The following is a 27,596-nucleotide window of genomic DNA, read 5'->3' as shown; positions in this document are numbered from 1 at the left end:
CGTTTCAAGTATTTAAACAAAACCTCATTCTTTCTGTGAGCACGGTTTGATTTTCATATTTGGATTGGATTGGATTTGTTTATTGTCACGTGTACCGAGGTACAGTGAAAAGTATTTTTCTGCGAGCAGCTCAACAGATCATTAAGTACATGGGAAGAAAAGGGAATAAAAGAAAATACATAATAGGGCATCACAACATATACAATGTAACTACATAAGCACTGGCATCGGATGAAGCATACAGGGTGTAGTGTTAATGAGGTCAGTCCATAAGAGGGTCATTTAGGAGTCTGGTGACAGTGGGGAAGAAGCTGTTTTTTGAGTCTGTTCGTGCGTGTTCTCAGACTTCTGTATCTCCTGCCCGATGGAAGAAGTTGGAAGAGTGAGTAAGCCGGTATCGGGTTAGATGTAAGTTGTGAAATCTGACAGTCACTCGGATATTTTCTAATTGCTTTAACTCTCTGAGTTTGTGAGCAACGTTATAGCCTGGGGAATAAAAGGGACAGTAGCACCCTAGTCTGAACGAGAGGAAACAGAGAGCAGTGGTTCATGGATGTTTTCGGGCTAGAGGAAGGTTGGTAGTGGAGTTCCCCAGGGGTCAGTGTTGGGACCTTTGCTTTTATTGATTATCTGCTAATGGCTTGGTGTAGAGAGCACAACTTCAAAATTGGCAGAAGATACAAAACCTGGAGGCTTTGTAAACTGTGAGGGCCTTTAAACTGTGTGGGCGGCACAGTGGTTAGCACTGCTGCCTCACCGCGCCAGGGCCCCGGGCTCGATTCCGGCCTTGGAGTCAATGACCGTGAGCTGTTTGCACGTTCTCCCCGTGTCTGCGTGGGTTTCCTCCGGGTGCTCCGGTTTCCTCCCACACTCCAAAGATGTGCGGGTTAGATGGATTGGCCATGCTAAATTGCCCTTGGTGTCCAAAGGTTAGGTGGGGTTACTGGGTTACGGGGATAGGGTGGAGGCATGGGCTTAAGTGGGGTGCTCTTTCCAAGGGCTGGTGCAGACTCGATGGGCCGAATGGTCTCCTTCTGCACTGTAAATTCTATGATTCTATGAAATATGATATGTTGCAATCAGGAAATGTTGTGAGAGAGTTCTGTGCTGTTTCTGTTTGAATATTGGAATAATAAACCATATGTTGGTCACTCGAGGGCTCTGGACAAAACGGGCACGGTCAGTGTCCTTCTTCATCACATGGAACCAAGTAAGCATCCTCTGTGAAGCTCGTCTAGCCCAACAGCAAACAGCTAACAGCCATGATTCAATTGGCTGCTGGTCTGGTGAGTGACAGAAAGCTTCAGCCAATCACACGACAAAAAGTGAATGTGACTGTTTAAACCTGTCGGGAGTGCGGGGGTGTGGGGGGGGGGGGGTGTGGGGGGGGTGTGGGGGGGGTGTGGGGGGGGGGGGGGGGGGTGGGGGGGGGGGGGGCGGGCGGTGGGGGGGGAGTGGGCCTAGGTGGGGGTGCTCTTTCAGAGGGTTGGTGTCGATTGGTTGGGCCGAATGGCCTCCTGTACTGTAGGGATTCTATGATAATCACCCGGTGTGGTGGACGGGGTTAGAAAGTGGTGAAGCCAGTGTCTGGCAATAAGAGGATGTGATTTCAGAGCCGAGGTGTGTTTTGGTTAAAAGCAACTCTCCATTCTGAAACATCTGTGCTTCAGAAGCAAATAAATTATGACTAGAGTACTATTATTAGAGAGTTTACTGCCTTTTGCAAACTTTATTGTAAATATAGATATTTGAGAAAGAACACAATATCTGGTACAGTACTGTGGTAATTGTATTACTGGACGGATAATCTAATAAAGTCATAGTTCACATCCGTCCCCCTCCCCGCCATAGCTACAGTGATAAGGCAGGGGGAGTGGGGTTAAGTGAGTCACTCCTGCAGTAAACCAACAAAAACACGATGGCCCGAATGGTTTCCTTCTGAGCTGTAACCATTCTCTGATTCAGTGGCTGTTTGAAAATATGTGTTCAGCTTAAAACAATTGGACAGCCTGGATGTGGAATCATCAACAACAATAGCAGAAACACATGCCGATGAAGGTTGTCATAAAACAAACCCCCACTGGTTCATTCATGCCCTTTAATCAACATCACAAAAGCAAATTATCCAGTGACGAGACGCTTATCACTTTGATGGAGTTTAATCCGGTCATATGTGAGGTAATGCATTTTGGAAGGTCTAATACAGGTAGGGAATATAGAGTGAATGGTAGAACCCTCAAGAGTATTGACAGTCAGAGAGATCTAGGCGTACAGGTCCACAGGTCACTGAAAGTGGCAACACAGGTGGAGAAGGTAGTCAAGAAGGCATACGGCATGCTTGCCTTCATTGGCTGGGGCATTGAGTATAAAAATTGGCAAGTCATGTTGCAGCTGTATAGAATCTTAGTTAGGCCACACTTGGAGTCTAGTGTTCAATTCTGGTCGCCACACTACCAGAAGGATGTGGAAGCTCTAGAGAGGGTGCAGAAGAGATTTACCAGGATGTTGCCTGGTATGGAGGGCATTAGCTATGATGAGAGGTTGAATAAACTTGGTTTATTCTCACTGGAACGACGGAGGTTGAGGGGCGACCTGATAGAGGTCTACAAAATTATGAGGGGCATAGAAAGAGTGGATAGTCAGAGACTTTTTCCCAGGGTAGAGGGGTCAATTACTAGGGGGCATAGATTTAAGGTGCAAGGGGCAAGGTTTAGAGTAGATGTACGCGGCAAGTGTTTTTACACAGAGGATAGTGAGTGCCTGGAACTCGCTGTAGGAGGAGGCGGTGGAAGCAGGGACGATAGTGACATTTAAGGGGCATCTTGACAAATACATGAATAGGATGGGAATAGAGGGATACGGACCCCGGAAGCGTAGAAGATTTTAGTTTAGACGGGCAACATGGTCGGCACAGACTTGGGAGGGCCGAAGGGCCTGTTCCTGTGCTGTACTTTTCTTTGTTCTTAGAATTTATGCAGTTTGTGGGAGCTTGCTGTGCGGAAATCAGATGCCAAGTTTCCTGCATTGCAAAGACTACTTCTTTGGCCGTCAAGCATTTCGGCCGGTCCTGAAGTTGCGAAAGTCGCAAAACCGAAGCACTTCTTTTGATTGGGGGGACTGAAATCTGAATGTCTGTCCTACAACGACATGACTGAGTCTGAACTGCCACAGCAAACCATTCAGTTGCACCATCACTTTACCTGGTCAACTCGGGGTGGACGAAACTGCCGACCCTGCCGGGGACGCCCGCGTTACGGACAAGGGGCAGGAGGAGGTCATTGAGACCCTGGATCCTGCTCAATTTAAAAAAAACAAAGTAAAGCAAAAGCGCCTCATCAGAGGGGCTGAAAGGTTCATGTCAGGCGTACATAACCTTCTAAAAAAATACTCCTCAAGCCTCAAAGGTAGGCAGATGTTTGAGCTAAATTTATTTATTTATTTTAAATTTAGAGTACCCAATTCATTTTTTTTCCCAGGGCAATTTAGTGTAGCCAATCCACCTACCCTGCACATCTGTGGGTTGTGGGGGCGAAACCCACGCAAACACGGGGAGAATGTGCAAACTCCACACGGACAGTGACCCAGAGCCAGGATCGAACCTGGGAGCTCGGTGCCGCGAGGCCGCAGTGCTAACCCACTGGACCACCGTGCTGCCCTAGCTAAAGAGCACTAAAGAGTGATATTTTTATTTTGCTCTCTCATCCTGAGCAGTAAGTCTTGGCCAGAAGTGTTGCTTTCAAGAGGTGGCAATAAAAGATGGAGAGTTGTCGTTACATTATGATAAGTAGCAGACTATCCGAAATAAAGCTTTGGTTAGATGCTTATTTTAGGAAGATAGTACATCTCAGTGACCGAGGGGAGGAAAAAGTCAAGGTAGTCCCAGAAAGCATTCCAAGCGATTTAATTTGGTTCGAGTTGACGGTGTAATGTTGACTTGTTGATTTTCGGGTCATGCCACAATGTTTGCAGTATTTATCTGGGGACTTTCCATTCTAACTGTTGACATACAAAATTTGACAGATACTTATGGTTTGGAGGCAGGAAGTGTGTAGTTACAAGATATTTTGCAGATAGATAAATAGACATTCAGTGAGCAGGCTAGGTGACCGAAAGGAAGGCAGGAGGTTGGCAGGGGATTCACCTCACCTGACTTCAACAATCCCTGACTGTAAAGCAGCAGAGGTTGGGTATAGTTATGACTGTGACAGACCCAGTTTGAACACTGGCAACTTAACTCTTTATGTCTAATAGGTTCTTTATGAGGTAGGCGCAGCTGATCAAAGAATCCTAAAATGGTTACCGCTCAGAAGGAGACCATTCAGCCCATCAAACCAGTGCCGGCTCTCTGCAGAAGCAATTTACTTGGTCCCTGTCCCCTGTCCTTTCTCTGTAACCCTGCAAATTTCATTTTTCACTCTGCTCTGATCCAATTCCCTTTGGGAAGCCATAACTGAATCTGGCTCCACCACACTCTCAGCCAGCGCATTCCAGATCCGAACCACTCGGTCTGTTTTCAAAAAAAACAAAATCTTTCTTTATGTCGACTCTTATTCTTTTGTCGATCATTTAAAATCTGAATCCTCTGGTTCTCAGCTCTTCTGTAATTCGTCCCTGTTTACTCTGTCCAGACTTGGGTGGGATTCTCCGGTCTCCGATGCTGCAATCGCGTTCGCCGATCGGCTGGAGAATCCCTATTGGCACCGAAATTGGCTCCACCCCCTCCAAAATGGCATACCTGCAGAGTAGGCCGCACACCTTCGGGACGGCCTCAGGGCGTTACCTGAGGCTCTCCCCCGATACTCCACCCCAATGAGCCGGGCTCCCGGTGGCGTGGGGCGGTGTGCTATATTTTCATGAACCCGGCGTGACGGCTGCGGATTGAATCCAGCGGCGCCGCAGTCAGGGGGGGGGGGGGGGGGGGCGGGGTGGAGCTGATCCGCGGGCTGGGGGGGTTTTGGCGGGGGCTGGGGGCACGGGTGGGTGGTGGTCCGGGGAGCGGCCAGCCTGGCCAAAGGGGGGCACTATTTGGCAGGCCGGGTCTGCATGGCGTGACCGCTGTAGGTCGCAGCCGCGCATATACGCGGTCACGGAGCCGGCAATTCACCGGCCATAGCCGCAGCTAGAGCCAGGGGGCCCTACGCTGCATGTCTGCTAGCCCCCCCCCTCCCCACCAGACGGAGGACCGGTAGAAGTTTTGTGCCGTTGTGTCGGGCATAAAAAGCCAACGTTCCCACGCCGCCGTCAGCACTTAGTTTCCCAAACGGAGAATCCAGCCCCTTGTGGTTTGGACACTTCTACCAAATTTCCTGTCGACTGCCTCTTCCCTACGGAGAAACAATCAGCAACTTCCAAATCTCCAACCCGTCCACGTAACCGAAATCCCCTCATCCTAGGAACCAATCTGGATTCCCTCGGCTGTTTTATGACTTTCCGAACCCATTTAATCCCTTCACCCGAGACCAATGGAAATGAACCCATAAATAAATATTTGGCCGTTTAAGTGAAATAAAATTAACTTGGGAGGTGTTCTCAAGCCCGTTGTGTTTCGGTAGATTTCTAGTTGATTGTCCAAAACGGATGCAAGTCTCACAAACTGTCAGGTCGGGTGGGAAATGAGTACCTTGCGCTGCGTCGCAAGGAGAAAGTTATTAGCCAAACGGATATGGGTAAAAAGACTGAGTTTTTTTGACATGGCGAGTTGGGGAGAAATTCCGTCAGAACGATTCAATGACTTGAAGCTGGAAGAATGTTCCCGATGTTGGGGGGAGTCCGGAGCTAGGGGTCATAGTTTGAGGGTAAGGGGGTAAACATTTTAGGACTGAGGTGAGGAGAAATTTCTTCACCCAGAGAGAGTGGTGAATCTGTGGAATTCACTCCCACAGAAAGTAGTTGAGGCCAAAACTTTGTGTAATTTCAAGAAGGAGTTAGATACAGCTCTTGGGGCTAAAGGGATCAAGGGATATGGAGGGGAGGGGATCAGAGTATTGAACTTGACGATCAGCCATGATCATGATGAATGGGGGAGCAGGCTCGAAGGGCCGAATGGCCTCCTCCTGCTTCTATTTTCTATGTAGGGGCTTTTCACAGTCGCTTCATCTGAAGCCTACTTGTGCCAATAAGCGATTTTCATTTTCATTTCATTTCATGTATGTTTCTGTGTAAGATCAGGGCGGGATTCTCCCAACGGGAGTCTAAGTGCCGACGGCGGAGTAAAAGCCGGAGTGTTTTACTCCGGCGTCGGCGCCCGTTCCCAGACCGCCATTCTGGGGCCTCCGTGGGGCTGGCAGGGGCCTTGGCGCGCCGTCGGGGACCCGCGCATGCGCAGTGGCCGTCCTCCCCAGGCCGCCCCGCACAACAATGGCGCAGGGCTATAACATTGCCGGCGGAGGAAAGGGGGCCCGCCGACAGAGAGGCAGGCCCGCCGATCGGTGGGCACCGACCGTGGGCCAGACGCCATCGGAGGCCCCCCCCCCGCCCAGTGAGGAAGCCGCCCGAGCATTCCCGCAGAGTTCCCGCCAGCAGCGCCCAGGGGTGAATGCCGCCGGCGGGACTCTGTCGGGTCAGAGCGGCCGCTCGGCCCGTACGGGCCGGAGAATCGGGCCGATTCCAGCGGCCCGTGGCCGGCTCCGTGCCGAACGCGCCGGCGCAAATGGCGGCATCTCTCCGCACCTCAGAGAATCGCGCGCCGGCGTTGGGGCGCGGTTGCTCCGATTCTCCGGCCCGGCGCGGGGCTCGGAAAATTGCCCCCTTAATCCGCAGAACTGAACTTATTTTCAGTGAGGAGCAGACCAATTTGGATTCTGAGGGGGACACAACAGGCGTCACAAGAAATTTAAGATTTCAAGAAACCTTCGGTATAAAAGGTTTTTTGTGCACTGGAAGTATAGTATTCGCGCCCCCCGCCGAATCTCCGGTGCCAGAGAATTCGGCAACCGGCGGGAGCGGGATTCACGCCAGCCCCCGGCGATTATCCGAACCGGCGGGGGGTCGGAGAATCCTGCCCCAGGGGTGAAATTCTCCACCAACGGCGCGATGTCCGCCGACTGGCGCCAAAAAACGGCGCCAATCAGACGGGCATCGCGCCGGCCCAAAGGTGCGGAATGCTCCGCATCTTTGGTGGTCTAGCCCCAACATTGAGGGGCTAGGCCGACGGCGGAGGGATTTCCGCCCCGCCAGCTGGCGGAAATGGCGTTTGTTGCCCCGCCAGCTGGCGCGGAAATGCGGCGCGGGAGCGTCAGCGGCCGCTGACAGTTTCCCACGCATGCGCAGTGGGGAGAGTCTCTTCCGCCTCCGCCATGGTGGAGGCCGTGGCAGAGGCGGAAGGGAAAGAGTGCCCCCACGGCACAGGCCCGCCCGCAGATCGGTGGGCCCCGATCGTGGGCCAGGCCACCGTGGGGGCACCCCCCGGGGTCAGATCACCCCGCGCCCCCCCCCCCCCCCAGGACCCCGGAGAACGCCCACGCCGCCTGGTCCCGCCGGTAAATACCAGCTTTGATTTACACCGGCGGGACAGGCAATTTCTGGGCGGGACTTCGGCCCATCCGGGCCGGAGAATTGAATGGGGGGTCCCGCCAACCGGCGCGGCCCGATTCCCGCCCCCGCCCAATCTCCGGTACCGGAGACTTCGGCGGGGGCGGGGGTGGGATTCACGGCGGCCAACGGCCATTCTCCGACCCGGCGGGGGGGTCGGAGAATGACGCCCCTGGTTTCATTACCAATGCAGAGAAATGGAACCCTTTAGATGTTTTATCCCTGGTCTCCCTCAGGAGTTCAAATGAACTCTTCCCAGAGTCTGTGTTAGAACAAATCGTACACCATCTGCTTGAGTTAATGGGAAAAATGGTTGTCCTGACCCCGTATTCCATTCTGAATGTCGGAACTAGTTGATGGAAAGATGAGAAAGAGCCAGGAACCATATTTCACTGATTGACAAGACGCCAAAGCGACATAATGTAGGATTCTGAAGGATAATAGACATATATCCACAGTGCTGTGCAATGCTAGAATCAAGTAACCCTGCATAACCTGCACATCTTTGGACACTAAGGGGCAATTTATCATGGCCAATCCACCTAATCTGCACATCTTTGGCCTGTGGGAGGGAACCGGAGCACCCGGAGGAAACTCACGTGCACACGGGGAGAACACCTTCATCCAATCAGATGATCCCACCAGGTGACTTGCATTGGTTGGCTGATGGTGTTACTATAAAGTATTTTGATCAGCGAACTTGCGGCAGGCTAAACCACAACACTGGCCTATCCAGAAGGTTATGTTTTTAATGGGTATCACATTCAGCGACGCCACAACCTCCCACACAGTGACCTGGATGACTAAGCATGGTTGTTTTCTTTATAACTGACGGTAGCAGCTCTTGTTGAAGAATGGATGTGAGGAGCATGTTCAATACACCAACTTTCCTGCGGCACAGCCGAACAGTCTTTTTGAGTTGGGCGGACGAGAAACGGCTGCACTCCTGGCTGCGGGAGTACAGGACAGCGGTCGGACTCTCCGTTCCCCGGCAGTGGCCGAGAATGGGCGGTCGAACGTGTTTGAAAGCAGGGACAATTTCAGCGTTGTATTCCATCTAACTTTCGATAAAGAGGATGAATCAACTGGAAATTAGTTTCGTCCTGCTGCTTGGGGAAAGGAAGCATCCTCTTAATCGGGCAACCATCCCAGCTTGTCTCTTCCTATAATCTGTGCAGCAAATTGTTACTAGACTGGTTCCTGGGATGATGGGATTGTGCTTTGAAGAGAGATTGTGTTGATTAGGCCGATACTCCCTGGAGTTTAGAAGAATGAGAGAGGAGGTCCAATTGTAACATATTCAATTCTTAAGGGGCCTGACAGGGTGGGATGCGGAGGAAAGCTTCCTGCTGGCTGAGGTATTGAGAACTAAGGGTCTCAGAATAAGTGGTCGCCCATATACGGCTGATGTTAAGAGGACTTTCGTCACTCAAAGAGTTGTGAATCTTTGGAATTTTCTATTCCAGAAAGCTGTGGGTGCTTAATCTTTGAATATATCCAAGACACAGATCTTTCGGGACTAAGGAATGTGGAAATTCAAATATTCGGTGGGTAGTACAGAGTTTGAGGGTTGCTTGAAGTATTGTTGAAGCTTGTCAACCTGCCTCGTTTGAATTCAAATGAAGCTTTACAGTTAACTGTCAGTCGTCAGTTTTCTTGATGTATTCTCCATGGTAACATCTCTACCAAATCAGAATCCACTGCTAACCAATCGGCACTCTCTTCTCACGCAGTAGGAATTTTGTTCCCTTTACATTTGATATTCATGCAACTTGTCCTGATGAGTCAAAGATGAGAAGCTTCCACAACATGCCTTTTTTCAGCGATAATCAATATGGGAATTGTGTGGATAGGTAGAGTTGAGGTGAAAGATCAGAAATGATCTTATTGAATAATGGAGCAGCTATCGAGGGCCAAATGGCCGACTCCAGCACCTATTTCTTATGTCCTCATATCCTGTCAGACACTTGCTCTGGCCACCGAGCTATCTTTGGCGTCATTGATTTCTGGGGTTGGGGGAGTTATATTGGATTGATCAGACCTAACCAGCTGATCAGTGAGAATTGAGGAGCCTTCTTTGGCACCGTTCTCTGTATTTAGAAATTGATTGTGTCAAAGATTGTTCGATAGTGAGGGCAGGTCTGGAATGTTAATGAACACATGTTAACAAGTTCGGGAAATGGACATATTCATCATCTTGAGTGGTTCCCATCAGGGAGGATGTTCTAGAGGGAGACAGTTACTGATCAGGGAGGATGTTCTAGAGGGACACAGTTACTGATCAGGGAGGATGTTCGAGAGGGAGACAGTTACTGATCAGGGAGGATGTTCTAGAGAGAGACAGTTACTGATCAGGGAGGATGTTCTAGAGGGAGACAGTTACTGATCAGGGTGGATGTTCTAGAGAGAGACAGTTACTGATCAGGGAGGATGTTCTAGAGGGAGACAGTTACCGATCAGGGAGGATGTTCTAGAGGGAGACAGTTACTGATCAGGGAGGATGTTCTAGAGAGAGACAGTTACTGATCAGGGAGGATGTTCTAGAGTGAGACAGTTACTGATCAGGCAGGATGTTCTAGAGGGAGACAGTTACTGATCAGGGTGGATGTTCTGGATGGAGACAGTTACTGATCAGGGTGGATGTTCTGGATGGAGACAGTTACTGATCAGGGAGGATGTTCTAGAGGGAGACAGTTACTGATCAGGGAGGATGTTCTGGATGGAGACAGTTACTGATCAGGGAGGATGTTCTGGAGGGAGACAGTTACTGATCAGGGAGGATGTTCCAGAGGGAGACAGTTACTGATCAGGGAGGATGTTCTCGAGGGAGACAGTTACTGATCAGGAAGAATGTTCTAGAGAGAGACAGTTACTGATCAGGGAGGATGTTCTAGAGGGAGACAGCTACTGATCGGGGAGGATGTTCTGGAGGGAGACAGTTACTGATCAGGGAGGATGTTCTCGAGGGAGACAGTTACTGATAATGGAGGATGTTCTAGAGAGCAACAGTTACTGATCAGGGAGGATGTTCTGGAGGGAGACAGTTACTGATCAGAGAGGATGTTCTCGAGGGAGACAGTTACTGATAATGGAGGATGTTCTAGAGAGCGACAGTTACTGATCAGGGAGGATGTTCTAGAGGGAGACAGTTACTGATCAGGGAGGATGTTCTAGAGGGAGACAGTTACTGATCGGGGAGGATGTTCTAGAGGGAGACAGTTACTGCCTTAACATTAACAGAAAGACCCAGGTCTATAAATTGCTACTCTGGTTTCTCAACTTCAGCTCAGGTCTGGCGAGCTGGATTCTCTGCAGGTAAAGAGGCACCACCACCCTCGTGAAAAGGTTGTGTTGTGCAGACCTGAATTCCAAGGGCACTTCTGCATCATGCTGGAAATGGGATTTTAACCCCTGTGGACAAATATTTGAAGTGTTGCTCTTTTAATTGTTGCTGTTTCAGCTGCTGTTATTAATTCACACTCTTTGATTGAATGGCAAGGCTGCAAAGAATCGAAAACAAGGATGAATAACGGCACGATCTCTGCTGCCCCGGTGGTATAACCTTCACAAGACCGACGGGCCCTGCTGCCTCACGGCGCCGAGGTCCCAGGTTCGATCCTGGCTCTGGGTCACTGTCCGTGTGGAGTTTGCACATTCACCCCGTGTTTGTGTGGGTTTCACCCCCACAACCCAAAGATGTGCAGGCTAGGTGGATTGGCCACGCTAAATTGCCCCTTAATTGGAAAAAATGAATTGGGTACACTAAATTTATTTTAAAAAACAATTTTAAAAATTATTTTTTGTTATCGGCCGTGACCACTAATCCAGGGACAGCTATTATTCCTCGCACATGGTTCAATTTACCAGAGATTTAAGGCTGGATTCCCCGTTGCCTGACCCCGATTTCATAATTGGTGATCGGGCGGAGAATCCCTTTTGATGCTGAAATCGGGGACAGCGCCTGTTTGACGCAGGCTTCGTATGCTCCGCCCCCTCCGAAATGGCATCACCGCGGCGCGCGCCACATGCCGTTGGGACGGCCTCAGTCCATCACCTGAAGGCTCGCGGGTGACGTGTGTCTCGGCGGTCGGTGACTCGTCGTGGCGGCTGCGGACTGTGTCCAGCGCAGTCGCAGTCGGGCGGGAGCCATGCACTGACCAGGGGGGGCTTCCGCGAGGGGTGGGAAGACTGGCGGGGGGTGGCCAGGGGGTGGCCAGGTAGGCACTATCTGGCAGGTCGGGACCGCGCACGGCCATGGTTTACTGTGCGACCACTTGTTAGGTGAATTGGACATTCTGAATTCTCCCTCTGTGTACCCGAACAGGCGCCGGAATGTGGCAACTAGGGGATTTTCTCTTTTTAAAAATATATTTATTAAAGTTTTTTAACACAATTTTTCTCCCTTACAAACAATAACCCCTCCCCCCCCCCCCCCCCCGCCCCCGTAACAAAAAAAAAAAAAGAAATTGCACAGAGCAAGATATATACGTGGCAAAATGATATATTTACATAGCTTTGTACACTGGCCCTCACCCGTAGGTGCCAGTTTCCCCAACCCTTCATGTCATCTCTTGCTCATCCACCCTCCCAGGCAGCCCCCCCCCCCAGGACGTGTGTCCCCCCCCCCCCCCCCCCCCCCCCCCCCCCCCCCCCCCGGGTTGCTGTTGCTGCTCCGCGAGATAGTCTAGGAACGGTTGCCACCGCCTGTAGAATCCCTGCGCAGACTCTCTCAAGGCGAACTTAATCCTCTCCAACTTTATGAACCCAGCCATATCATTTATCCAGACCTCCACGCTGGGGGGCTTCGCCTCCTTCCACATTAGCAAGATCCTTCGCCGGGCTACTCAACTAGGGAATTTTCACAGTAACTTCATTGCAGTGTTAATGTAAGTCTACTTGTGACAATAAAGATTATTATTAAGATACCCCATTATAGAATATGCACCACGTTGAATGACCACAGGTCAGTTTCCTTCTGTTGAATGGCTCCTTACAGAGAGGAGCAGCCTTTCACATTGTGACCTTGTGCCACCGGAGCCTGTTTGGTATGTTTAGCTCACTGGGCTAAATCGCTGGCTTTGAAAGCAGACCAAGGCAGGCCAGCAGTACGGTTCAATTCCCGTACCAGCCTCCCCGAACAGGCGCCGGAATGTGGCGACTAGGGGCTTTTCACAGTAACTTCATTGAAGCCTACTCGTGACAATAAGCGATTTTCATTCATTTCATTTCATGTACCTTGCTGCTGCCATTGATTGCTGCACAGTTGGCCTATTTCCAATCTGATAACAAGCGGCTGCGCCTCTATTGTGGTGCCCGCCAGTGTTCACACAGAGGTTTGATGGGGGATTTATTAAGAAGACGGGATGAGAACCAGGAATGGCCTGGGCTGCAGCACAGTTGCTGGACATCCTGTACACGGGTCCTGTACACGGGTCCCTCTGCCTGGTCATCTCGGCCCAGCTTCTAATCGGTGAAAACATCTGTCTCCTCCCAGGTCACGTATGGCAGCCTTTCAACAGAAACAGTTAAATTAACAATGTGGGGCCAACTAGATTAGTGCTTTTCAATCTTGGGAGCTTTCAAAGCAGTAAGGTTTGTTTGTCCGTGAACATTGCTGAAAAGACAGACACGTTCCTGAAGATTTTGGATGCGATTGTTTGAAATTTGGTATTCCTGCATTTTTCCGGATGTGCGGCAGGCTAAAAGCTTGGGTAGCAGGTCCCTCCTTTCAGCAATAATAAAGTTTGTGGACAAGCGTGGGACATTCCACGCCCTCTGCCGCAAGCAGCAGAATGATCAACTTTCCCCAGAGAGCGAGAGAGGGAATGCGTGTGCGCGCGCACGCACAAGTGTGCATGTGGCATCTGCTGGTGCAAAGTCAACATGGGGTTTGAAGTTTATCAACTAAACCATTTCCGAATCATCATGATCGAACAAGGAAAAACAACGTTTGCTGGGGGGCATGGTGGTTTGAAATCAATGGTGTTGTTTCGAGTAGGGAGTGCGGCTCTTCTCCGGTTCAGCTTGTTACGTTCATCAATCACTCGGTGCTTTCAAATTGATGGTAATAGCCAGCAGAATGACAGAGAGCTACAGATGACCATTCTATTCTTTCCTCTCATTCGATTAGCACCAATTGAAATAGGAAGTAAGATTTTAGAGACAGGAAATCCTATCTAAAATGTGTTAACAGAATTATTTTGGGGATATTACGATCACAATAACCTCATGTTATGATTAGTGACCATTTTGGGTTCTATCGAGCGTTGAAAAGTGTTTCACCGTGTAATAAAATTGTTTTTTTGTGTGTGTATGCACAGCGAGCTTCTTGCTCGTGCTGGGAAATGGGGCAAGGCTTCGAACCGGTACTTGGTAATCCCTATCAACCAACCCCAGATTCACTGGAGGGACACACCCTCTACACCATCCAAATATAGTCAAGAGTTTTAACCCTGCTGGTGTCGCCAAAGACTTCCTCCTGCACCAGCATGAACTCCCTTCGCGGCTATCCCCGTGTCTAAAGGTCGATTTTGTGACAAATTATAAACCTCTGAATGTTGGCATAGTGGGGCAGAGGCTGCCCGAACCGGTTTGATGAAGGACCTTTCCAGAAAAGGGGGGACTTTGAGGTAAAATCTGGGCAAGGCTTGAATGGGGGCCTGGAATTAGCGGAAATCAAAAGTGAGGCCATTTAGGATGGGGAAATGCAGGACTGTGTGTGTGTGGGGGGGGGGGGAAGATGAGTTCTTGCAGAGAGCTGGCATGGATGCTCGATGGGCTGAATGGCCTCCTCGAGTGCTGTAACCATTCTATGATTCAGGAAAACACTCACTCCAATGCGATTTTTCCCGAAATGGCCAATTAATAGCCAAAGGGCGGGATGGTGGTCCAGTTGTGAATTGAGGGCAGGTTCTCCAAGCTAGAGGACCGTCCAGTGACCCCTCGCTTGATAGAATCTTTAGGCTGTGATGGAACGTAGCTTCTGCACAAAGGAGGCACCCTCTCCCCAACTTTTCTGAATTTAAAATGAAGGAAGGCGGGATTCTCCGACCGCGTCTGCCCGGTGATCGGCGAATCCCGCCCGAGGTCAGTGGAGTTCTCCACTGTACACGGCTCGCCCGTGGCGTTCTTGCGACGGGAGGGGCGGGAGAACCCAGCCCATGGTCTTTGCAGTCAGGTGGCCACAGGGGAGAGGGGAGGGGGGGGCAGGAAACCCCTCCACGGGGGGCTGGGGGGCGGGGTTCTGCAGTTTTAGCTGCTCCTGGGCAGGCAGGAGGGTGTCCCGGCCTATAGGAAGTGCTGGGCCTCCTAACTTGCCAGCAGGAGGCCGCACCCAGCCATCTTAACTGACCCTTGCTGCCTCCAGGAATTGTCCTCGAGTGGCCCTTAATGAGCTGGGTAGGTTACCTGCTGTGTGTGTGAGCGAGGATCCTGGCTGTTTTCCCCTCCTACCAGCTCTGTGAAAGTGGCCGATGCAACAAGCCAGGGGCACAATTTCTAGCGTCAGCCTGCCTCAGGCCCTACCCTCAGGGACTGCTAAAAAGTCCCAGGAACTTGATTTTCCCAAAAGGCTGCGGATACTAGGGCACTAGGAGATTGAGCGATGCTGCATTGTTGTTGGTGAGGGTGTTGAGGCATTTGGGGGCTCAGGTGGGTTGAGATTGAAGTACGATCCGACATGATCTAATTGGATAGAGGAGCTGGTTTAAGTTGCTGTAAGGCCTCCTGTGGTTCCGAAGTGAAAGATTTCTTACCACAACCGCCTGCCTGTATCTTATAAAATAAAAAATGTGGAGTGGATGGAAGTTGGAAGTTTGCTGTGTCTTGTACGAGATAGCAGGACCACTCACTCGCCCGTACCTGGTATTCTTAGTTGTGTGGTAACAACAGGAGAGAATGGAACGATGAACTGGGGTGGGGTGGATTTCAACCCTTCCCACTGGGCAGTGACGGGGCAAGTGAACAGTTAAAAAAGGAAGAGCTCCATTTCTCACTTGGTTGCCGCTGATTTTTAACGTCACTGGTTTTGGTGGTGGTCGTCGACCAAACCAAGGCCTAAAGTCCAATGGAGGCCTGGGCATCAGTAGGTCACAGGTGGCATTTTAACTGGAGAGATAAAGGTGCCCTCCGGGTAAGTGAACACATATTTTCTTTTGTCAGCCCCTCGGGAAGAGTCACCGCCTCACCTGTCCAACCTCTTTCCCCCCACCACTCGCCTGAAAGGCAAAGAGTATCGTGAGGGGAGGCCCGAGTGGAGAGTAACTGCCAGCAGGGGCTGAGTAGGCCCACCGGCCTGTCAGCGCTCGCACATCTTAACAACTGTTGGGCAAGCCAGCGGACAATGGGTGATCAGGTTTACTTGCTGCCGTTTAATGTGCTCTGTTAAAACCCACGCCCGTGAACCTAGTCATTCACAATTATAGTGGAGGGCTGCAATCTGGCTAAACGGATTCACTTTAATGGGCCAGGCACTAGGGACTGGTCTAATCGTATTGCTGGAGATTAGTGCGTTCTGCACCACATCAGATTTGGGTCGTTCCCTCTGCGGTTGGAGCTCCAGATGCCACAGTTTTCATTTTGAGATGCTTCGTGTCTGGAGTAGTTGGAAGCGGAAAGTGGACCAAATGCGGATAATTGAATTGCCCCTCTGTTTAGTACTTAGCTCTTCCAGTGTCACCAATGTCAGTAAGTGGAGGCGCCATGTGATGGCTGCCATGTTGGATCATCCCAGCAACTCAGCCAGAGAGTTCCTAACTCGAGGCTGGTCTTTACTGCTAATTCATCCGTGCGTTGAATCGTTTTAACAAGATTATTCAAAGTGACATTCTCATTAATAACAATAAGATTCGGGGCGGCACGGTGGCGCAGTGGTTAGCACTGCTGCCTCACGGCGGCGAGGACCCTGGGTTTGATCCCGGCTTGGATTGGTTTGGGAATGTGGACAAGGCCAGAATTGGGAGGAGCGGAGACATCTTGGGTGTTTGTTGGGGAGGAGGAGATTACAGAGGGCGAGGTCATGGTGGCATTTGAAAACAAAGAACATTTAAAGTAGAGCCATTGCCAGACCAGGTATCAATATATGTTAACGGGCAGAGGGGGTGAGAGGTGAACGGGACTTGGCAACAGTTTGGACAAGGGCATCACGAGGATGAGCATCCTGCAAGCTGCTGAAAATTCAAGTTGCAATCAGCGTTCGGGGAGTCACTAGGCAGCCAGGGCGGCACGGTAGCACAGTGGTTAGCACTGTTGCTTCACAGCGCCAGGGACCCAGGTTCAATTCCCGCCTTGGGTCACTGTCTGTGCAGAGTCTGCACGTTCTCCCCGTGTCTGCGTGGGTTTCCTGCGGGCGCTCCGGTTTCCTCCCACAAGTCCCGAAAGACGTGCTGTTGGGTAATTTAGACAGTCTGAATTCTCCCTCTGTGTACCCGAACAGGCGCCGGAATGTGGCGACGAGGGGATTTTCACAGTGACTTCATTGCAGTGTTAATGTGAGCCTACTTGTGACACGAATAAAGATTATTATTATGACATCCCCAGCAGTTTGGAGTGCCGGAACACTTTCCATTTGATATCAGCTAAAGCAATAAGTGACTGAGGGAGGAGTGGAGGTGGAGTGGAGGCAGACTGGGAGGACAGTAACTACAGCTGGTGTTCAGGACAGTGAGCTGGGAGGGTCTTGTGCACCTGGTAGTGTCAAGTTTCAGCCATCAGCCTGAGATTTGTTTTAGTTTGTTGGGCAACAAGAACAACTTATAGCACCTTTAATGTAATAAAACATCACAAGGTGCATTGGGACGTGAGTCATTTCCCTTTAATGGTGCACAGAAGTAAACTCTGGTATCGAGGCAACACAAATCAATGGGTGCAGGTCAGTTCAAAGTCACAATCAATCAAACGGCTGCTGCTTTACTTTGCACACGCCACGCACACGGCCACATGCTACGCACATGCCAGACGCACATCCACACACACACACAGACGCAACACGTCACACACACAGACGCACACACATCTTTCCTCCTCTCTGTGTTCGTATTGTGAAGCATTTTACTGCTGGAACTGCCTGAGGGACAGCATGACGGGAAAAGCATTCCTGATTATGTATTTGAAACTGCTGCAATCCTTATTGGGCTGTTTAACCTCTCACTTAGCTGGAGCTTTGAGGGTAACTCCAACACTGAATGAAGCTACAACCTGTTTATTTTACATTACCCTTTGCGAGTTTGTGTGTGTGCATGTTTGCAAGTGAGTGTGTTGACTGTCCTTGTATGTCTGTGTGTGTGCCTCTCTCTGTCTCTTTATCTCTGTCTCTGTTTCTCTCTCTGTCTCACAGTGCCTGATTGTTTATTTCTCTCCCTCTGAGTGTCTCTTTCTCACTCTGTGTGTGTCTCTGCGCATCTGAAAGAGTCTGTGCATCTGTGTGTGCGTACGTGTCTGTGAGTGTTTTTGTGAGTGTCTCTGTCTGTCTGAGTGAGCGAGTGTCTGTCTGAGTGTGCGAGTGTCTGTCTGAGTGTGCAAGTGTCTCTGTCTGTCTGAGTGAGCGAGTGTCTGTCTGAGTGTGCGAGTGTCTGTCTGAGTGTGCGAGTGTCTCTGTCTGTCTGAGTGAGCGAGTGTCTGTCTGAGTGTGCGAGTGTCTGTCTGAGTGTGCGAGTGTCTCTGTCTGTCTGAGTGAGCGAGTGTCTGTCTGAGTGTGCGAGTGTCTGTCTGAGTGTGCGAGTGTCTCTGTCTGTCTGAGTGAGCAAGTGTTTGTCTGAGTGTGCGAGTGTCTGTCTGAATGTGCGAGTGTCTGTCTGAGTGTGCGAGTGTACTCTGTCTGTCTGAGTGAGCGAGTGTCTGAGTATGCGAGTGTCTGTCTGAGTGTGCGAGTGTCTCTGTCTGAGTGTGCGAGTGTCTCTGTCTGAGTGTGCGAGTGTCTGTCTGAGTGTGCAAGTGTCTGTCTGAGTGTGCGAGTGTCTCTGTCTGTCTGAGTGAGCGAGTGTCTGTCTAAGTGTGCGAGTGTCTGTCTGAGTGTGCGAGTGTCTCTGTCTGTCGGAGTGAGCGAGTGTCTGTCTGAGTGTGTGAGTGTCTGTCTGAGAATGTGAGTGTCTGTCTGAGTGTGCGAGTGTCTGTCAGAGTGTGCGGGTGTCTGTCTGAGTGCGAGTGTCTGTCTCAGTGTGCGAGTGTCGCTGAGTGTGTGAATGTCTGTCTCAGTGTGCGAGTGTCTCTGAGTGTGCGAGTGTCTCTGTCAGAGTGTGTGAGTGTCTCTGAGTGTGCGAGTGTCTCTGTCAGAGTGTGTGAGTGTCTCTGAGTGTGCGAGTGTCTCTGTCAGAGTGCGCGAGTGTCTCTGAGTGTGCAAGGGTCTCTGTCTGTCTGAGTGTGTGAGTGTTTCTGAGTGTGCGAGTGTCTCAGTCAGACAGTGTGTGTCTCTGAGTGTGCGAGTGTCTCTGTCAGAGTATGCGAGTGTCTCTGAGTGTGCAAGTGTCTCTGTCTGTCTGAGTGTGCGAGTGTCTCTGTCACACTGTGTGAGTGTCTCAGTCTGTCTAAGTGTGTGAGTGTCTGTCTGTCTGAGTGTGAGTGTCTCTGTCTGTCAAAGTGTGTGAGTGTCTCTGTCTGTCTAAGTGTGCGAGTGTCTCTGTCTGTCTGAGTGTGTGAGTGTGTGAGTGTGCGAGTGTCTCTGTCTGTCTGAGTGTGTGTGTCTCTGTCTGTCTAAATGTGTGTCTCTGTCTGTCTACGTGTGCGAGTGTCTCTCTCTGTCTAAGTGTGTGAGTGTCTCTGTCTGTCTAAGTGTGCAAGTGGCTCTCTCTGTCTAAGTGTGCGAGTGTCTCTATCTGTCTGAGTGTGTGAGTGTCTCTGTCTGAGTGTGCGAGTGCCTCTGTCTGTCTAAGTGTGAGTGTCTCTGTCTGTCTTGAGTGTGTGAGTGTCTCTGTCTGAGTGTGTGTGTCTCTGTCTGTCTAAGTGTGTGAGTGTCTCTGTCTGTGTGAGTGTGTGAGTGTCTCTGTCTGTGTGAGTGTGTGAGTGTCTCTGCCTGTGTGAGTGTGTGAATGTCTCTGTCTGAGTTTGTGAGTGTCTCTGTCTGTCTGAGTGTGTGAGTGTCTCTGTCTGTGTGAGTGTGTGAGTGAGTGTCTGTCTGTCTGAGTGTGCGAGTGTCTCTGTCTGTCTAAGTGTGTGTGTGTCTCTGTCTGAGTGTGCGAGTGTCTCTGTCTGTCTGAGTGTGTGAGTGTCTCTGTCTGTCTGAGTGTGCGAGTGTCTGAGTGCGCGAGTGTCTCTGTCTGTCTAAGTGTGTGTGTGTCCCTGTCTGAGTGTGCGAGTGTCTCTGTCTGTCTAAGTGTGTGTGTGTCTCTGTCTGAGTGTGCGAGTGTCTCTGTCTGTCTGAGTGTGTGAGTGTCTCTGTCTGTCTAAGTGTGTGAGTGTCTCTGTCTGTCTAAGTGTGCAAGTGTCTCTGTCTGTCTGAGTGTGTCAGTGTCTCTGTCTGTTTAAGTGTGCGAGTGTCTCTCTGTCTGAGTATGCGAGTGTCTCTGTCTGAGTGTGCGAGTGTCTCTGTCTGAATGTGCGAGTGTCTTTGTCTGAGTGTGCGAATGTCTCTGTCTATCTGAGTGTGCAAGTGCCTCTGTCTGTCTGAGTGTGCAAGTATCTCAGTCTGTCTGGGTGTGCGAGTGTCTTTGTCTGAGTGCGTGAGTGTCTCTGTATGTTTGAGTGTGCGAGTGTCTGAGTGTGTGTGTCTCTGTCTGTCTGAGTGTGCGAGTGTCTGTCTGAGTGTGCGAGTGTCTCTGTCTGTGAGTGAGTGTGCGAGTGTCTCTGTCTGAGTGTGCGAGTGTCTTTGTCTGTGTGTGAGTGTCTCTGTCTGTCTGAGTGTGTGAGTGTCTCTGTCTGAGTGTGTGAGTGTCTCTGTCTGTCTGAGTGTGTGAGTGTCTGTCTGTCTAAGTGTGCGAGTGTCTCTCTGAGTGAGTGTGCGAGTGTCTCTGTGTGGGTGTGCGAGTGTCTTTGTCTGAGTGCATGAGTGTCTGTCTGTCTGAGTGTGCGAGTGTCTTTGTCTGTGTGTGCGAGTGTCTGAGTGAGTGTGTGAGTGTCTCTGTCTGTCTGTCTGAGTGTGCGAGTGTCTTTGTCTGTGTGTGCGAGTGTCTCTGTCTGTCTGAGTGTACAATCTCTCTCTCTGTCTAAGTGTGCGAGTGTCTCTGTCTGTCTGAGTGTGTGAGTGTCTCTGTCTGAGAGTGCAAGTGTCTCTGTCTGTCTAAGTGTGCCAGTGTCTCTGTCTAAGTGTGCCAGTGTCTCTGTCTAAGTGTGCCAGTGTCTCTCACTGTCTAAGTGTGCGAGTGTCTCTGTCTCTCTGAGTGTGCGAGTGTCTCTGTCTGTCTGTGTGTGTGTGTCTCCGTCTGTCTAAGTGAGCGAATGCCTCCATCTGTCTAAGTGTGCAAGTGTCTCTGTCTGAGTGTGCAAGTGTATCTGTCTGCCTTTTTTTTAACAAACGATTTTATTGAGGTATTTAGGCATATAGAAAAAGTGACATTGTACAGTACAAAAAAAAATTTTAAGACACAAATTACAAATTAAACATAGTGCAAACCACGGCTCTGTTCACGCACGGACCTGCCTCAATATCCCACTACTCTACCCTAGGCCCCCCCCCGCTGACGCTTACTCCTCTGTGAAGAAGTCACTAAATGGCTGCCCCTGCGGGCGAACCCTCATAACGAACCTCTCAAGGCGAACTTGACTTTCTCCAGGCCAAGAAAGCTCACCATGTCCGTTAGCCATACCTCAGCCCTCGGGGGCTTTGAGTCCCTCGGGCTACCAGGGAAGCAAAGGCCAGAACGTCAGCCTCTGTGTCTCTGTCTGTCTGAGTGTGTGAGTGTCTCTCTCTATCTGAGTGTGGGAGTGTCTCTGTCTGTCTGAGTGTGTGAGTGTCTCTGTCTGAGTGTGTGAGTGTCTCTGTCTGTGTGTGTGAGTGTCTCTCTCTATCTGAGTGTGGGAGTGTCTCTGTCTGTCTGAGTGTCTGAGTGTCTCTGTCTGAGTGTGTGAGTGTCTCTGTCTGTCTGAGTGTGTGAGTGTCTCTGTCTGTCTGAGTGTGTGAGTGTCTCTGTCTGAGTTTGTGAGTGTCTCTGTCTGTCTGAGTGTGTGAGTGTCTCTGTCTGTCGAAGTGTGTGATTGTCTCTGTCTGTCTAAGTGTGCAAGTGGCTCTGTCTGTCGAAGTGTGCAAGTGTCTCTGTCTGTCTGAGTGTGTCAGTGTCTCTGTCTGTCTGAGTGTGTCAGTGTCTCTGTCTGAGTGTGCGAGTGTCTCTGCCTGTCTGAGTGTGTGAGTGTCTCTGTCTGTCGAAGTGTGTGAGTGTCTCTGTCTGTCTAAGTGTGCAAGTGGCTCTGTCTGTCTAAGTGTGTGAGTGTCTCTGTCTGTCTGAGTGTGTCAGTGTCTCTGTCTGTTTAAGTGTGCGAGTGTCTCTGTCTGAGTGTGCGAGTGTCTCTGTCTGAGTGTGCGAGTGTCTTTGTCTGAGTGTTCGAGTGTCTCTGTCTGTCTGAGTGTGCAAGTGCCTCTGTCTGTCTGAGTGTGCAAGTATCTCTGTCTGAGTGTGTGAGTGTCTATCTGAGTGTGCGAGTGTCTCTGTCTGAGTGTGCGAGTGCCTCTGTCTGTCTGTCTGAGTGTGCGAGTGTCTTTGTCTGTGTGTGCGAGTGTCTCTGTCTGTCTGAGTGTGCAATGTCTCTGTCTGAATGTGCAAGTTTCTGTCTGTCTGAGTGTGTCAGTGTCTCTGTCTGTCTAAGTGTGTGAGTGTCTCTCTGAGTGAGTGTGCGAGTGTCTCTGTCTGAGTATGTGAGTGTCTTTGAGTGTGCGAGTGCCTCTGTCTGTCTAAGTGTGCGAGTGTCTTTGTCTGACTGTGTGAGTGTCTCTGTCTGCCTGAGTGTGCGAGTGTCTGAGTGTGCGAGTGTCTTTGTCTGAGTGTGTGTGTCTCTGTCTGTCTGAGTGTGCGAGTGTCTGTCTGAGTGTGCGAGTGTCTCTGTCTGTCTGTCTGAGTGTGCGAGTGTCTTTGTCTGTGTGTGCGAGTGTCTGTCTGTCTGAGTGTACAATGTCTCTGTCTGAATGTGCAAGTTTCTGTCTGTCTGAGTGTGTCAGTGTCTCTGTCTGTCTAAGTGTGCGAGTGTCTCTCTGAGTGAGTGTGTCAGTGTCTCTGTCTGAGTATGTGAGTGTCTTTGAGTGTGCGAGTGCCTCTGTCTGTCTAAGTGTGCGAGTGTCTTTGACTGTGTGAGTGTCTCTGTCTGTCTGAGTGTGCGAGTGTCTGTCTGAGTGTGCGAGTGTCTTTGTCTGAGTGTGTGTCTCTGTCTGTCTGAGTGTGCGAGTGTCTGTCTGAGTGTGCGAGTGTCTCAGTCTGTCTAAGTGTGCGAGTGTCTGTCTGAGTGTGTGTGTCTCTGTCTGTCTGAGTGTTCGAGTGTCTGTCTGAGTGTGCGAGTGTCTCAGTCTGCCTGAGTGTGTGTGTCTCTGTCTGTCTGAGTGTGCGAGTGTCTGTCTGAGTGTGCGAGTGTCTTTGACTGAGTGTGTGTGTCTCTGTCTGTCTGAGTGTGCGAGTGTCTCAGTCTGTCTGAGTGTGCGAGTGTCTCAGTCTGTCTGAGTGTGCGAGTGTCTCAGTCTGTCTGAGTGTGCGAGTCTCCTCAATCTCCAACAGCTCAAACGCTCCATCTGAAAGAATGTCCAGTCACAAATTGGGCCGCACACTTGTCTCCCCAGCGGAAGAATCCTCCAGTTGTGTTCATTCAGAAGTGCTCCTTTTTGAAATGTAATTACTCCCCACGGAGACTTGATGTGTGTTTTCTATATCTTAGAATGCATTTTAATGGCATTAAGCCGGAGTTAAATTGTTGTACTTGGAGAAGAAATAAACGATGTGGTATCGGTGATTTCTTTGGGTTCCAATTGTTTACATTGATTCTCGTCCATTTGAAGTTTGAGTATATTCGAATCAAGTTGGGAGGAACTTGGCTTTGACAGCAAATTGATGCAACATTGGGCATATTTTCAGCTTGAACATCATTGTTGCAACGATGGAGTAAACTCCCATCTGACATTCATTCAGCTTTGCTGGCATGTATTGTGCTGCAGTATTTGTGAATGAGAGTCAAGAGAGCTTATTTTAAAAGTGGCTTTGAGTTTCAGTTTCCAAAAATGAGGAAGTTCGACCAGGGTTCAGGACAACATTTTGGTTCCCCCTTGTACAGGAGGACAGGGCTGCAAAGTTGTTTACACAGCATTAGTGTGACAATCGGGAGGAGCAGGATGTGACCGGATCTCTCAGTTAAGATCCAGCCTTTAACTTTCCTCACCTCAACTCCCAACTCTAGCTCCTGTGCACCGCCGATTTTCACTTTACACCATCAGAATAATGGGCATTTTCAGCAACTTAATTTTTTCCCCCGTCTCCAAAGTGAGTGGCTGGGTTTGAACATCAGCTAAAGAACCAGATTCACGTATTCTAGAGCTCAGTAATGCTGTGTTCCACAGGAATCATTGGCGCATCCAGTCCCACAGCCTGTTGAGCACACAGCACGGTAGCACGGTGGTTAGCACTGTTGCCTCACAGCACCAGGGACCCGGGTTCGATTCCCGCCTTGGGTTACTGTCTGTGCGGACTCTGTGTACCCGAACAGGCGCCGGAGTGTGGCGACTAGGGGATTTTCACAGTAACTTCATTGCAGTGTTAATGTAATTGTGGCGCAAATAAAGATTATTATTATATTTGGAGGGGTAACATTGGTGCCAGGGAATAACCATCTCTAGCAGGAGAGAATCTAACCATCTTTCCTTGGATATTCAACAGCAATACCATCGCAGAACCTCCCCCCCACGGCCTCCGGTGCGGAAGGATAGAGTGCCCCCACGGCACAGGCCCGTCCGCGGATCGGTGGGCCCCGATCACGGGCCAGGCCACCGTGGGGGCGCCGCCCGGGGCCAGATCCCCCCACGCCCCCCCCCAAGAACCCCGGAGACCGCCCGCGCCACCAGGTCCCGCCGGTAAGGGACCTACTCTAATTTACGCCGGCGGGACTGGCAAAGAACGGGCGGGACTTCAGCCCATCGCGGGCCTGACAATTCGGGCAGCCCCGGGGCCCATAGAGTCGCGCCGGACCCCGCCATTCTCCGAGGCGGGCGGCGTGACTCATGCCAGGCCGATTGTTGGGGGGGGCGGGAGAATTTGGAGGATGGCGGGGGCGGGATCCACCATCTACAAGGCAGAAATCAGGAGTGTGATGGTAAACTCTCCACTTGCCTGGATGAGTGCAGCTCCAACAACACTCAAGAAGCTCCACACCATCCAGGACAAAGCAGCCCAGCTTGATTGGCACCCCATCCGTCACCTTAAACACTCACTCCCTCCACCACTGACACAGAGTGACAGCCCTGAGCACCATCGACAAGATGCACTGTAGCAACTCCTCAAGCCACCTTCGACAGTGCCTTCCAATCCCGTGACCTCTACTACCTAGAAGATCATCACCGGAAATGCCTCTCTAAGTCAGACAGCATCCTGACTTGGAATTCTGTCGCCTTCGCTGTCACTGGGTCAAATTCCTGAAACTCCCTAACAGCACTGTGGATGTACCTGCACCACCTGGACTCCAGCGGTTCAAGAAGGCAGTTGACCACCACCTTCTCCAGCGCAATTATGGGTAACGAATGCTGACCTTGCCAGGAATGCTCAAATCCCATGGGAGAATTTGAAGGAGCATTCCTGCATTCCTCTGGCTTCCTGTGGCTCTGCAGGTAACCAACTGCACTCAACTGGGAAGGGGGCACCTGGGGCATTACAGCAGATTCCATTCTGTTAACATTTGGCACTGTGATGCCCAACAAAGGGTGAAATGCAGAGTAGCCGGACTCAACAGGATGCTCATCAGTCTCCACTTGGGCGACCTGTTTTTCAGCTTTTTGGGAGGCGATTAGCAATACAGGAGGGATTTGATCCAGGTTTGGAGTTTGAAACCCTTTTTGCCCAGTCCTATTATACACACACAGGCGGGCAAGTTACCTCATTTCAGACGATGAGCAACTTGTGGTCCTCGAGGTGCTCCAACATGCATAATTCTGTCTTTCATTTTGCTCCCTCCCTTTCGTCCCGTCTGGGTTCTGGAGACATTGAACTCTGTTCAGCCAAAACCTAGCAGAGTCTGTTGGGGGCTCACTTTAAATCATCTGGAGTTGGGGGGTTGCAGGATTCAGACTCGACATACAGTGGCACTGTGTATTACTGCTCCGAATCCCACTCCACTGCACCCCTTGAGGTGATGTTCTTGGGAGATAATTACATTCCAGAAACATTTCTTCCGGATATGTAAGCAAGTACACGGCATTTTTTAGGACTGTCAATGAATTAAAAGAAACCTTCTGGCAGCAGATAATTGCTCCCAATTTCTTGACAAATACTTTATCGCTATTTTTTTTAAAAACTTCCTTGTTGACTTAATAAAATGAGAGTCGGAACTGATAAGAGTAGGGGATGTATTTACATACGCTTTTCTGTGAATTAGACTTCCTTGAAAGCTAATATCATTACTCAGCCACTTGGAGCACAAACAGAACTGTCTGATCCAGGATGTTTGATGACAAGGTAAATATCGGAGAGCAGTAATGAATAAAATGGGTGTTTTGGAAGTAAGATCCTGCTACATTTCAGCTTAAAAGATTTGATCGCGTTCAGGATTAAGTGCCCGTTGCCAGAAATACACCTCAGAGCCTCAGGAAATGGAGATGTTTATTGTGGCAGGTCTGGTATCAGATGGGGTAACTGGTGTTGAAGCAACTGAGACATTCTACCCCATGCCAAAGCCTTAGGTGACTGAGCAAAAATCAGCTGAAGGTACAGTGTCAACTGTCCCGGTTACAATCGCGGGCGTATCAACGTGACAATAGTTCTGATTTCCAACTTTTCCAAATTATTCTTCATTCTGTGGGAGCCCTGCCGAGTAGCGGCAGTGCGGGATGGTGCACAGCGCAACCACTGTGCGCTGATTGTGGAGGGAGTGAATGTTTAAGCTGGTGAATTGGCCTCATTTGATTTGGCATGAGGATGGAGCAGTTCGTAGTGATCACCGAGGCTCACTTCCGGATTTGCAATTTCCGGAATCGGATAAATCAAAGATTATTTGTTGGTCATTCCGTTTGCATGTCGTTTACCGCACAGTATCGCATTTCAGTTTTATTCCCAATTAGGGGGTAATTTAGCGCGGCCAATCCACCTAAGCAGCACATCTTTGTGTTGTGGGGGTGAGACCCACGCAGACACGGGGAGAATGTGCAAACTCCACACGGACAGTGACCCAGAGCCGGGATCGAACCTGGGACCTCAGCGGCATGAGCCTGCAGTGCTAACCACTGCGCCACCGTGCTGCCCCTCTGTTTTTATATTTACGCAGATATCTTTCAGCTTAAATATTTCTTGGGCTGTTGCAAGCTTTCATCAGTTTCAGTTTATATCTCTGATCCTAGGGCCTAAATTAATGGAATTTAAAGAATTCTGAAAACACTTGCTGATTTATCGTGAAATGCTCCAAGGTCCATTATTTACATGGGAGCTTTTTGTTCTGTGAGAGAATGTGTGCCATTGTTCTCCCGAGGAACGGTGGCACTCAGCGCTAAGATGAAAGTAATTTTTGCAGTGCCCCACAAGATAAGCTATTGGTTGCTCCAGACTTTTCGAGAAGGTGCTGAGAGGGAGCAGAGTTTGGGCTGGACTTTCCTGATCCTGTGGAGACTGGGTTGGGGTCGGTGGGATGTGTGTTGGGGGGAAGGGGTGGGGGTGGGGGTGGGGGGTGGGGGGGGGGGGGGGGGTGGAGTCGATTCGACACTGCTCCCTGATGCATACCCTCCACCACCGGACTTGCCCAGGTGTGGGCTATGAACCAGGGCGGGCACCTATTCAATGGAAGTGGATGCAGCCACTTTGTGAAGCTAAGGCAAGGGGCTGGTTGCACTGTCGCTGGTATTTTGCTGAACAGCTACAGAGAACACCGGCTTTTCCCGAGAATAATATGAGAACGTCACTGCAGAACATACTTTTGCCACTTTCTGTCACCGGCCCATTTAGTAAATGGCGTATTGTTGAGCACTTCAAGAC

General features: G+C 50.4%; 1 protein-coding gene across 2 annotated transcripts in view; it reads left to right on the top strand.

Moving 5' to 3' along the window:
• pik3cd (phosphatidylinositol-4,5-bisphosphate 3-kinase, catalytic subunit delta) overlaps positions 1-27,596 on the top strand; it is a 238,423-nt gene that overhangs the window by 59,614 nt on the left and 151,213 nt on the right. The gene's annotated exons all lie outside the window — the stretch shown is intronic.

The sequence above is a fragment of the Scyliorhinus torazame genome, chromosome 16 (genome assembly GCF_047496885.1).
Source record: "Scyliorhinus torazame isolate Kashiwa2021f chromosome 16, sScyTor2.1, whole genome shotgun sequence".
NCBI lineage: Eukaryota > Metazoa > Chordata > Chondrichthyes > Carcharhiniformes > Scyliorhinidae > Scyliorhinus > Scyliorhinus torazame.
This window is presented reverse-complemented; position numbering and strand designations above follow the sequence as displayed.